Consider the following 13,963-nt stretch of genomic DNA (forward strand, 5'->3'; position numbering starts at 1 on the left):
GTTCGAATCTAGTGGATTGTACACGGTTTATTTGAAAGTATATATCATTATGAGGCACAAAAATCAGCAATGGATCATCTCTCTCAACCCACAAAACTCGTTCTAAATCCTTTCAATTACTTCGAATGGAAGACAGAGATTACTCTGCTCCTCCGAAGCAAAGGGCTTTATAGGGTAACAATGGGAATGGAGATTGAACCGACTTCTGCAGTGGAGAAGATCAAGTATTTCAATAAATTAGATGAAGCAATTGGGTTGATATGCCTATCAATTTCCAGAGAACTCTTCTTTCATGTCAGCAGAGCCACTACTCCCGATGCGGTCTGGACCACATTGGAAGGACTATTCGGCAAGCAGGATGAAATGAGAGTGCATCAATTGGAGAATGAACTCATATCCCTCAGTCCAACTCATTTCAGCAACCTGCAAGAATACTTCACCAAGTTTAAATCCCTCCTTGTTTAACTTGATGCATGTGGAGTCAAGAAAGAGGAAGATCAACTCATCCTTTCGATTCTCTCGAAATTAGGCCCTGAATATTCTGTATTTGTATCATCTTTTAAAGCATCTAAATTGACTTAGGAAAAATGGAAAATGTATCCATTGAATGACTTCATTGCAGCATTGACTCAAGAGCAAGATAAGTTATTCCAAATGGGTGCCATCAAGCGTTCAAAGAACCAACCACTTGTGGCTACTGATGCTCCAAAGAGCAGTGGAAGAGACAAGCAAAAAGGGAAGGGTAAATTTAATGAATCGAAGAAGGAGAGACCCGTACAATCTTCAGAGAGCTCTTCTTTTCCTAAGGGTAAGAAGAAGAAGGAAAGAACACTTTTCAGCTATTGTTCCAAAGGTTTTCATCCCGAAGAAAATTGCATGAGGCAAACAATCGATGAGATGGCTAAGCAATTGCAGAAGCGCAATCTCACCATGCTTGAGAATTCAAAGAAGAAGGATGATAACAGAATGGGAGATGGCAGAGGGAGAGAACGAGATGGTCATGCTTTAATGGTTGTCACATCCACTCCATCAACTTGGATCCTTGATTCAGGTGCATCGAACCATATGGCTGCATCAAAAGATGAATTTTCCTCCATCGAAGAAAGCTCTAGATCCCCAATTTACTTGGGAGATGCCACACCCGCAAAGGTGTGCGGAGAAGAATTGTAGACCTTGAAGGGGGCTGCTTCACAAATGTGCTTCATGTTCCCTCGTTGTCTGCAAATATTCTCTCGATATATGATATCACTCCCATCTCTGGGAGGAAGGTGGAGTTCACTCCGGACTCCGCAGTGATTACCGACATTTCCACAGGCTCACAGCTTGCACATGGAATTGCAGATCACGGTTCTCATTTGTATTTCTTCTCCCACTTTGTTCCTAAATCTATCAGCACTATATTTCTACCACAATCTAATGATATCAGTAGGTTATGGCATGAAATATTTGGCCATCTAAACTATAAGTACTTGCATCAACTTAGCAAGGAAAACATGGTAGAAGGATTGCCCGCTATTAAATTCACAAGCGGTGTATGTCAAGGATGCATTCTTGGCAAGCATATGGAGCAAAATTTTGACAAAGGGAAGGCACAAAGAGATTCTTCACCTCTTTGGATGATTCACAGTGACATCACAGGCCCATTCCCGCAGCCTTCAATCAGTAAGGCTCGATATGTACTCACCTTCATAGATGATTTCTCTCGCTTTACTTGGGTATTTTTTCTGAAATTAAAATCGAAAGTATTTGAATGCCTTATAGAATTTAAAGCACTTGTTGAGAATGAATATGGGTGTAAGATTAAGATACTCCATACTGATAATGGGGGGGAGTATGTCAACAAAGATATGCAGCAACTTTGTATTGATGCAGGTATATAGCTACAACACACAGTGCCATATACACCACAGCAGAATGGTGTCGTGGAGAGGAAAAACCGATCGTTAAAAGAGATGGCCAATTGTATGCTACAATCCAAATAATTAGCTCCTAAGCTATGGGCCGGAGATATTAATTGTGCAGCATAAATTCATAATCGCATTCCTCACAAAGCACTCAAAGGCACCACTCCATTTGAATGTTGGACCAGTAAGAAACCGAAAGTGTCGCACTTTCGCATTTTTGGTTCACGAGCATGGGCTCACATTTCAACAGATAAGAGGAAGGCTTTGGAGCCTCAAAGTGTTGAATGTATCTTTGTTGGATATCCTGACAGTGTCAAAGGATATATATTGGTTGACTCTCACACTAAAAATTTCCTTGTAGCTCGAAGTGTGAAGTTTGAACAAGAATCACTGCATGATTTTTCAGCAGACCCTGCCGAGGAACCACTTGTTGCCACTGATGAGGATGAGTTCGAAACTTCTTCGAGCACTTAATAGAAGCCATCAGAAAAGCCTCTTGGGTTTGTTTCAGAGGATGAGGAGCAGGTCATGGTTTCTCCAGCTCAACTGCCAACTTGGGCAGAGAAAACCCTGCAAGATGCGGGTGAACTAGTCAGTGATCCTGTGGATGCGAGAAGGACTAGATCACAGTTTTTTGGGGCTCCTCAAGCCTTAGCTGCCACCAAACCATTGCTTCCCATACATTGCTATATGACACTTGGTTCAGATCCACAGTCACACTCTGAGGCTGCTGGAAACCCGCTTTGGGAGGCTGCCATGGATGAAGAGTACTCTACTCTCATGGAAAACAACACATGGGACTTGGTTCCACTTTCGAAAGGAAGAAAACTTGTTCTATGGCGATGGATCTATTGAACAAAGATTGTTGCAGATGGTGAGATCATAAATTATAAAGTTCAACTTGTTGCAAAAGTATACTCACAGGTACATGGCATAGACTACACAGAGACATTTGCACATGTTGCAAAAATGGAATCCATTCGACTAGTTTCAGCCATTACTCTTCTCGCAGATGGGAAGTTCATCACATGGATTTGAAGAGTGCATTTCTTCATGGAGATCTCAAGGAGGAGATATATATGGATCAGCCACAGGGATACATTCAAAACACTTCCCTCGTTTGCAAATTAAAGAAATATTTGTATGGCCTACAACAGGCTCCCAGAGCCTGGTATGCAAAGATGGATTCTTTCCTGCTTTCCATTAGATTCATTTGATGCAAATCTGATCTGAATGTTTATTTGCTGCAACATGATGATTCCCTTTTGCTGATAGTACTTTATTTAGATGATTTATTGATGACAGGGAACCTTACCTCAGCTATTGATTTAGCAAAATCAACATTGCACGATTGATTTTCCATGACAGATTTGGGATTGTTGCACTACTTTCTTGGTCTTGAAGTTTCTCAGTCTACTTCAAGGATCAAGATGGCACAGTCTAAGTATGCATCATATCTACTTGTCTACTTTCATATGACAGAATGCAAGCCAGCAACATCTCCCTTTCTTTCGGGGATCAGATTTGAGGATACGGGTACTACACCTTTGGTGGACAGTACACTGTATCGACAGTTGGTTGGGAGTTTGTTGTATCTTACTCACACTTGACCTGATATAAATTTTGCAGCAGGAGTTTGTTCCAGATATATTCATGAGCCCCATGAGCTTCACTGGAAATTTGCAAAGAGAATCCTTAGATATGTGAAAGGTACTTCCATTTTTGGTATCTTTTACGCTGCAGATTGCCCACTTTCACTGATTGGGTACACAGACTCTAATTGGGTTGGCGATGGTACAGACCATAAGTCCACCTCTGGTTATGTTTTTAGCTTTGGTTCAGGGCCTTTTTTCTGGTCTAGCAAGAAGGAATCCATGATTTCTTTATCTACAGTAGAGGCAAAGTGTAGAGGTGCAATGAATGTAGCTACACAGGTTGTTTGGTTGCAGGGGCTTCTCTCCGAGTTTGGTATTCAGTATCCACTTCCGACTGTCATATTTTGTGACAATCAGGGATCCATTTAGATATAGATTGATCCAGTTTAGAGGCAGACGACCAATCACATCGAGATTCACATGCATTACATCCGCGAGCTGATCCATGACCGAGTCATATCACTGCAGTACTACCCCACTGAGTAGTAGGTTGCAGACATCTTCACCAAGTCTTTCACTAAAAAGAAATTTTCAAAAATGAGAGCTATGCTTGGAGTGGTGGAGACAGCTGAGTAGGCCCTTTTGGCCACTTAGCCCTTTTTTCCTCTTTTGCGGGGGGGGGTTTCCCACGAGGTTTTCCCTCTTTCTTCATTTTATGAGGATCTTTTATTTATTGTACCTGAGTACCTAACATGGAATCTTGGTCGAGATTCAGTTTAGATAAGTGAGTTAGGATGAAGGGGGGGTGTTGGAATATAATCCTAACATCTACATTTATTTTTTAGCCTAAGTATCCTTGACTTAGCCACATGCACTAAAAATCATGTTCACACTTGGTTTTTGGTAAACTAGCTCGGTGGACCAACTTTCCCTTGTTTTTTGCCTTTAAAGGCTTAATATTATGGAAATATTGGTCCAACCACTTTCTTAAACCATTTAGACATCTAAGTGCATGTTCACAATTAACCACAACTCATCCACTTGAGTTATTTGAGGATTGGCGCCCCACATGAAGATTCCCCCTTAAATCAAGGGATTTGGTCCCCCGGACCATTTTAGCATGTTTTAAAGTTTCCTTCCTTGGGAAATGCACCCCTCCTCATGCTTTCCTCATGGCTGATAATTGGCATAGGTTTTCTTGAGTCATTGTTTCTATTTTAGGCCTCCCTTTAGCTTTTCTTAGCCTTCTCTAGTTTTTTACTAGTTTTTTCCTAGTTTTCTAGATTCGACAATTTCTATATAACCACCTCCCTTTGGGATTAGAGTTTTAGTTGCTCATGTATTACTATTGTTCATTAATTTAATACATTGATTTTATGGAGCAAATTTTTTCTCTCCTCTCTTGAATATCAAAAAATTACTTGTGTTTAATTTAACTAGAATTCTAGATCTATCAGAGTTTCTACAGGAATTCTACAAAAGCCTTGTTTTGTGACAATGTTATTTGATATGATGCTATACAGATGGGTTACCAATCTTACTCTTCTTATGAGAAATTCTTTAGATTAAGAATGTCCAAGTACCATTATGAATACCTCCCTAGTTAAGGGGGAGTGTTGAAAAGTGTAACTAGGTTCGATCTTCATAATGACATGTAATTGTGATTTTTGTAAATGATGAAAAGAAGAAAATAAAATTATTATTATAATACCTTGCTTCATGGGTTTCATGAGCAAGACATTTTATTTTAGATGGATCCCATTGAGAGCCTTTAGGATTTTTCATAAACGTCATATAGAGTCAATGTCATGTATGAAGAACCTATAAGATTGTCAAGCAGTCCTCCAAGACAAACGCAGGTCTCTCCTCTTCAAGTCGGCCTCTAAGCGAAGTAAAGAACTCAAGTCAGCCTCTAGACGAAGTAAAGAAATCATGTTGGCCTCACTTTATGGAGACACATCTATTCAAATTCACATGTTGGCTTATTTATAGGACAAACAATTATAAATATGTGTGAAGGGTCCTCGCATTAGCATAGTGAAGAAGCTCGCATATCTCTCTATGATTTCGAATGACAATGACAGTCAACAGTTCAGATTCCTCTGAACTTTCGAGTATTCAAGAATAGTGACAAGTTCGTATCCAAATAGGAGATTATTGTAATGACTTCAGATTTTAGAGTAAGCATTGTTCAGGGTTATAATAAAGAGACACAGTTTCGGACAAGGATATCACTAAAGTTCAGATATTTATTATAGTAATGAATTTCAGATTTCTGTGAGAGTCTCAGTGCTATGAAGGAAGCCTGAGATCAGTGTTATAATGAATACCATAAATTCGGTACTATCTTAGAAGATATGTTTCGGTCCTCACAGTGATTATAGGTTCGATGCTATCTCGGTCTTCATGTTATTACATCTCGGTGCTTCTGCAATGTTAAGGGTTCAATGTAATCACAGTAAGAAGGATGGAATTACAATTAGAAGTAATGGATCTATCACAATTCGAAGGATGACCATCACAGAAGTAAGGTCTCGAGAATGTGACAGCGAGAAGGTCTCACAGTAAAGGAGATCTCGATGTGGAGACAGTGATAAGATCTTGATGATAACTATGTCTTTATGCAAAGAAGGTCGTAGCAGAAGAGGAGTCAAGAAGAAGAGAAGATAGACAAGAAAACTTGTGTCTTGGTCTTGGAGTGGAAAATAGGTCAAGGGTCTTGGTCTTGGTATTTGATCTGAATTTGAAACTAATTGTAAATGCTTTGCAAGGTATTCAATTCAGTAAACATACATGTTTAAGTGATGTACATGTATTGCAGTTAAAAACAAATAAGTTTTTCCGATGTTTATGACCCTTTTATCTATAGTAGAATTATTTCCTTTTTCTATTTAACACACAAAAACGAATTTGTTCTACAAAATAACTCAATCACAGATGCAAAAGAAGTTGATGAAACAGTTCACCCCTCCTGGGCTACATCTGCTGGGTCCAAGGCTCCCAAATGGGCATGTCCTTGATTTGATTAAAAGCTCAAAATGATTGTACAACTGAATACAAGCCTCTACAGGTGAAATAGACTGTAAAAATGGATTCAAAACACTCAAATCCTTCAGGATTGACTACTGGTTCACCTCCAATGGGTACCTGCAACCCAATACAGCTCTCACAATGTTGGGCCCTAGTGGCTCCTAGAACTTCCACGGAGCAAAAACACCTGCAAATGACCTCTGATTGCTCTCTCCCCTATGCCAATGGCTTCAGAATCATCTGAATACTCGAAATCAAAAAAAAAAAATTGTCCAAAAAGGACTTTCCTAGCCAAAGTTATGGCTCATTCATTGAACTGCCAATTTGCCCCGAAAAGACTCCAATTAACTAAAGTTGGAGGCCAGATAGGACTGCCAAATATGGCGGGATCACCCAAATTTGGCGCCTCCGCCAATTCCACCGCTATATTGACTGCTGGTTAACTGTTGAAATAATTGCGCATGTGAATGAAGTTCGAGCTTGGCGGTTTGTTGTTGGATTTCGCGCCGGACTGTTCGGGCTAACTATCCGTTGAACTGCGCTTAACTCCGCTTTAATGCAATGTGAACACGACTTGCATAATCGTTGAACTGGATTAAACACCGGCGGTTTCGGGATATGGCCCTTGGTTATGGGCTGCGGGCATGTGGTATGGGAGTTGGCCCTCGCCCGACCAAACTTTAAAACTCAAATAACAATTGCTCCACAGCCCCGTTAAGACTTGCCCGGGTGCTTCAATGGTAGAGAGTTTGGTTAATGACCCGGAGGTTGTGGGTTCAATCCGCGTACTTACAACAAAATTTTAACATAACCCATATACCTGCTGATGTCATCTAGACCTTCCACGTGGTAGCCTGCTATTGGTTGCCCAACAGGAATATTCTATTTTAATTTTTTTTGAAAAATTCAAAATTTCAATGTTATTGGGCAATTTTTCTTTTTGGCATAACTTCCTCATACAGAGACCGTTTTTCAAACCGTTCACGGTGCCGAAATCAGGAGGACGAGACCTATCCAGTGATTCAGGTTTGAACTAGTTCTGATCATTTTCGAAATTGAGCATTTTCGACACTTGGTCTTGAGCTCCTGATCAGTATTCTTCAATTGGAATGTCTATAAGAAGAATTGGTGTGGGTTTTCCTCTCAAAGTGTGAGAGGTTTTGGCCCTCGCTAATAGCCTACATTTTGTGTCTCTTGCCTATTTATGTTCATGCATTAATAGTCGTTTGATGAAGAAGAAAATTAATAGTCTAAGTAGAATAAGATCATAATCTAAAGTTATAAAAATCAATCACAAGCAGTTACTGATCAAGAAAAATCACCTAATTCATAATTCCCTATATTTCTCAACACGTCCGTGAGTTGGGGTTTTCACAAACACAATCGCTCGCTTGCCACAGACCAGATCCGGCCTTAGTCGCTCACTCACCAGACTTAACGGTGTGACTGGGCTGCTATAGTCACTCGCATAACACCTTGAAGGGTGTGACCGAAGCTCAAACGCAAATCTGGGTAGATGCGACCACATTCGCTCGATTTCGGTGCTTCAGAGAGCAACCAAGTAGTTATAGTTGCTCAGATGAGTCCTCCTCCATGCGACTGGCAACTAAAAGATGAAATCATTACTTATATTTCCTCCATGCTTATTTGAGTATTTGGATGTTTCTAACCTCATTGATGAGATGTAACAAGAGGATCCCTCTTAAGGATAATTTGAGGTGCAAGCAAGAAAAGATATAGGTGGAAAAGGTAAAGAGGCACTTCATGAAAAGGTGACAATGTGCTACAAGCTGACTATATAAAATAAGAAGGTGCACAAGTATTTGAATACTACAATGTATGCATGATATATTATATTATGTTTCAGCTATAAGAGAAGATGGTCAAGAGCAAGGCAACCCAAATTATGGACATCCTAAAGAAGCAGTTCTAGGACTAAGATAACATGATCTTGGAGAGAGTTGAAATCCTAGAAGCATTTCTAATCTGCACTCATTAACCTTTGAGAATTCGAACTATCTTGAAGGCTAGAAGGAATTGTCATCATCTTCAAGAGCTATAAGACAAGTTCCCTCTCATTGAAGCAAGGATCCCCTCCTTATCCTTGAAGAAGATAATTTGAGGAAGCATGAAGACATCCTCATCAATACCCATCATCAGAGGGATCTAATTGAATACTTCATCTTCACTTGACAAGTAAGTATCTTTATTCTACAACCTAATCTAGTAAAATGACTTTGTTTTGTAAGGAGATCTATAAGTTGGTTGGGTCATCAAACTTCCTTGCATGGAAAAAGGAGGATAGACATAGTCCTCGAAGAAAGTGGAGTCATTAATCATATCAATGGAAAAGTCTCCTCTGAATACATGGAAAGGGATCAAAGGGCTCAAGGGATTCTTATGAAATCAGTCAAAGGTCCCCTCATAGAGCAGAATCCAAGACATTAAAGAGAGAGATATATATATATATATATATATCTATCTATATATATATATATATATATATATATATATATATATATATATCTATGATAAGTTGGAAGAACTATTCTTTGAATATGCAATAAGAAGGTCACATCACTCAGATCTGATCTACACAAATTGAAGGTATCAAAGGATAAAGGGTTATCTTCATAAGCTCTCAATTGCAAGATTTGGGAGAGATAATCTTCATTGTTCTAAATACACTAACTGATGAACAAGGTAACAAATGTCTATCAGGATAAGAAGTATATCACATTCAACAACGTGTGGCCTCTATGCAAGATAGGAGAAGATAGCTTGAGGGAAAAAAGAATTCAAACATTTGTCAAAAGGAAAGAATAACATAGCTAAGATTCAATGCTATGAACATTACAGGAAAGATTGTCCTAAGCTTAAGAAGGGAAATAAGAAGGAACTCCAAGAAAGAAGAAAATCATTAGAAGTAAGAGCTCGTGACATCACCATAAGGAATCGTGAAGGACAACTGAAACAAAATCTATGGCAGTCAACTGTGAAGGTTATAGCTCTTAGGAACCCCATTGGAAACTAAAGGAAGGGAAGAATTCATCCAGGACAAGTCTCATCATACATCAAGTCAAAAGGAAACATCTGTTGGATAGGGATATGCAATATTCGCAAGATTCTCTGATGGAATCTTCATCAGAAGGTTCATCGATCTAGAGAAGAATCAAGTGTTTCATTAGGAACTCCAACTTGTGGAATTCATGAGATGATGGTATTATGACATAAGAAAATGAAGCAGATCAAGGGGTTGAAGCTCTTTTCAATCAAGGAAGCTATTGAAAGAAGCCTAGATGACCTAAAGGTAAATAAGGTATGTATGCTTGTATTCAATTTTATAAATTCATGTTGTATGGTTGTAGGTAACATGGATCATTGCTCTATCTTAAGAAGCACGATTAGAGGAAAGGAATCTCCTCCTATGAAAGGATGTCGGAAAGCACGGGTCACACTAAATGAAATACACTTGATATGTCCTCATATGAAGTATGAGGTCATTGACTACAAGTTGAGGAACTCTAATTAAAATCTCTTGGGAATGAAATATGTGAAGAAAGAAAGGAAGAGATCGTAGATTATGCAACCATGGAAAAGGAAATCAACATCCGACACCAAGAAGAATTGACTAGGATATCTCCATGAAATATATGAAGACTCTGATGGAGTCTGAAAAGGGAAGTCACCCTTGACAATGGATATCTTTGGAGATATGTCAACATGTACACAGGATAATGATGCAATCTAGAAGATGTCATGACAAAAGACCATCACAAATATAATTTTTATTTAAGTGTTCATTTTTTATTTTTGAACAAGTATCAGGATAGGCTTATGTAGGACTTCCAAAGGAAGAATTGTGCATGTCTTCCTAGAGGACCATGTAGAAGCATGTAAGGTCCTCCGAAAAATATGCCATGAAAAGGAAGCATGACATGAAGCAAGATCAAATATAGATTGATGGATCACTTTCTGATGAAAGGAGTGATGACATGACTAACTCATGGATGAAATTTATGGATAGTTTGTGCCCTATGTAGAAGTCCCAAAAATATTAAGACTCTATGACGAAGGAATTCATGACATCAAAGGAAGGAGTTCTTCAAGTAGTTGTAGGTCCCTAATTAAGAGGGAGCCTAGAAACAAGTTTTTTACTTGGAAGAAACTTGGAAATTCCTAAGCCAAGAGGGAGCTTAAGTACATTCCTTATGTAGGAATGAGTACATTCCTTTATTAGAATAGATATGTCCTCCCTAATTAAGAGGGAGATATAGACATGTCATTCTTGTCTTCACTTGGGAAGACAGAATAGAGGATTGGGTAATCATATGGCATCCAATACTCTTTAAGGATGAGATAGGGCATCCAAGATAAGAGGAGTCGTGGAGGGCAAATATTATTTGAGGATTGGCGAATCCAAGATAAAAATAGTCATGATGGAACACACCCTGAGTAGTCGGGTGGGGTATGTTCCTAGAGAGACAATTACGAAGGTGTCTATAAATCATTGGTCTCACCCAGATTGTGCTATGATCTAGTGGAGAGATAGAGTTGTTAGTCAATACCTTTTTATGTGACAATTTTATTCGATATGATGCTATACAGATGGGTTACCAATCTGACTCTTCTTATGAGAAATTATTTAGATTGAGAATGTCCAAGTACCATTATGAATACCTCCCTAGTTAAGAGGGAGTGTTGAAAAGTGTAACTAGGTTTGGTCTTCATAATGACATGTAATTACGATTTTTGTAAATAATGAAAAGAAGAAAATAAAATTATTATTATAATACCTTGCTTCATGGGTTTCATGAGCAAGAGGTTTTATTTTAGATGGCTACCATTGAGAGCCTTTAGGATTTGTCATAAAAGTCATATAGAGTCAATGTCATGTATGAAGAGCCTATAGGATTGTCAAGTAGTCCTTCAAGACAAGCGCAAGTCTCTCCTCTTCAACTCAACCTCTAAACAAAGTAAATAACTCAAGTCGGCCTTTAGACGAAGTAAAGAACTCATGCCGGCCTCACCTTATGGGGACACATATATTCACATTAACATGTTGGCTTATTTATAGGAAAAACAATTATAAATATGTGGAAGGGTCCTTGCATTAACACAATGAACAAGCTAGCATATTTCTCTGTGATTTCAGAGTACAATGACAGTCAACAGTTCATGTTACTCTGAACTTTTGGGTAACCAAGAAAATAACAAGTTCGTATTTAGATAGGAGATTGTTGGAATGAGTTAGGATTTCAAAGTAAGCACAATTCATGGTTATAATAAAGAGAAACAGTTTCAGATGAGGATATCAGTACAGTTCGGATATTTATTACAATCATGAATTTCATATTTCTGTGAGAGTCTCGGTGCTATGAAGGAAGCCTTAGATCAGTGCTATAATGAAGACCAAAAATTCGGTGCTATCTTGGAAGATATATAGTGATTATAGGTTCGATTCTATCTCATTCTTGATGTTATTACAGCTCGATGCTTATATAGTGTTAAGGGTTCAATGTAATCACAGTAAGAAGGATGGCATTACAATTAGAAGTAATGGATCTATCACAGTTCGAAGGATGACCATCACAGAAGTAAGGTCTCGAGAATATGACAACGAGAAGGTCTCACAGTAAAGGAGATCTCTATGTGGAGACAGTGATAATATCTCGATGATAACTATGTCTTTATGCAAAGAAGGTCGAAGTAGAAGAGGAGTCAAGAAGAAGAGAAGACAGTGAAGAAAACTTGTGTCTTGGTCTTGGAGTGGAAAATAGGTCAAGGGTCTTGATCTTGGTATTTGTCAATTGGAATCTCTATAAGAATAATTTGTGTGGGTTTTCCTCTCAAAGTGTGAGAGGTTTTGTTCATGGATGATAGCCAACATTTTGTGTCTCTTGTATATTTATGTCTGTGCATTGATAATCGTTTAATGAAGATGATGAAGTAGAACATTAATAGTCTAAGTAGAATAAGATCATAATCTAAAGTTATAAAAATCACTCACAAGATGTTACTAATCAAGAGAAATCACCTTGTAGGGACCAACATATCTTATTTTTTATTTATTTTTTTAAATAATGATGAATAACTAGGACTATAACCATAAGCAAATAAACATTGGAAGCTCATAAATATTTAAGAACTTACATGTATCAAACATCCATAAATTTTATTGCATTAAACATATCATCTATTTTACATGCTATTAACTATAGGTACAATGAAATCATATAAAGAACATCATAACTAACATAGGTACTGTTCACCAGGAGACGAGATTCAATCTTGACTTGTCGCTACTTGCACTCCTTTGTTGTCATTTTCCTCCAAGTGTGAATGTTGACATGCTTAATCCGAATGTAGTGACCCACCGGTTGACCTCCCAGCCTACTCCTTGGGTACTCTCCTTCCCCGTGGACCCCTGAGCTACAATGGGGTTGTATAATGGAGGAAGTGTGGTAGCTGATAGAGGTGAGCACTCCTTGGCTCAAAAGTCCCCTCTCTAAATTCCTCTACCTCACCAAACTCAACTATATCTCATAACCACTACACTGACATAGTCTCCTCCATCCAACAATAAGGTCCCCAAAATTCCCTTCTCCCATGGCTTGCACCTTATTTTATAGGAGGCTACATATGTGACACTTGGCATTTCATGCATAATTAATTATTTTTATTAACCAAAATGTTTGATTATTTACCTACCCATGTGTCACCCTCTCACCAAGGCTCTCCAAAATTATTTACTTAAATTTTAATTTAAAAATAATATTTTTCCTCACCCCAACAAGATTTCCTATTTCTTCTCCTAGATGTCTCTTGATCCCCCTTTTCTACTCCTTAATTTGTGTTCATTACTAAAGTCAATTGATAAGTCTCAGATTTGGTCCCCTAACTACTTCCTAATTTAACTCAATTTGCCTCTTAGATGGATATTCTTATGTTGGTTGTTGCCACATGGAGGTTCTCTAAATTTCTCTAAAATTTAATTTATTAATCTTATTTTAATTCACCATCCTCTTCTCTTAATGCAGTTTAATTATTTTAGGATTAATCTTTATACTTACATCTATGTCTCTCTTTCCCCTTTTTACCTAATTAAGTTACTGATGTACATTATCTACCTAATATTTTCCAACATGGGAAGGGTATAGTTTTCAAGGTAAAATATTTTATTTCTTCCTATTATCCCCTTAACCCAAGTTTTATTCTTGATTTAATTACCTCGGTTCTAACATCATTTACCACTTGATGTGAATTTACAGGGTTTTCATACCTTGATTATATTTATTAATTTATTTATTTTTAATGATTCCAAAGGTGCCAAGTTGGTCATGCCCTTCAACGACTTCCCTTGAATTTCAATTTCCAACATGGGAAGGCTATAGTTTTCAAGGTAAAATATTTTATTTCTTCCTATTATCCCCT

Source organism: Pinus tabuliformis, chromosome 3_2 (genome assembly GCF_031772625.1).
Source record: "Pinus tabuliformis cultivar Carrire ecotype Pingquan chromosome 3_2, CPIR1, whole genome shotgun sequence".
NCBI lineage: Eukaryota > Viridiplantae > Streptophyta > Pinopsida > Pinales > Pinaceae > Pinus > Pinus tabuliformis.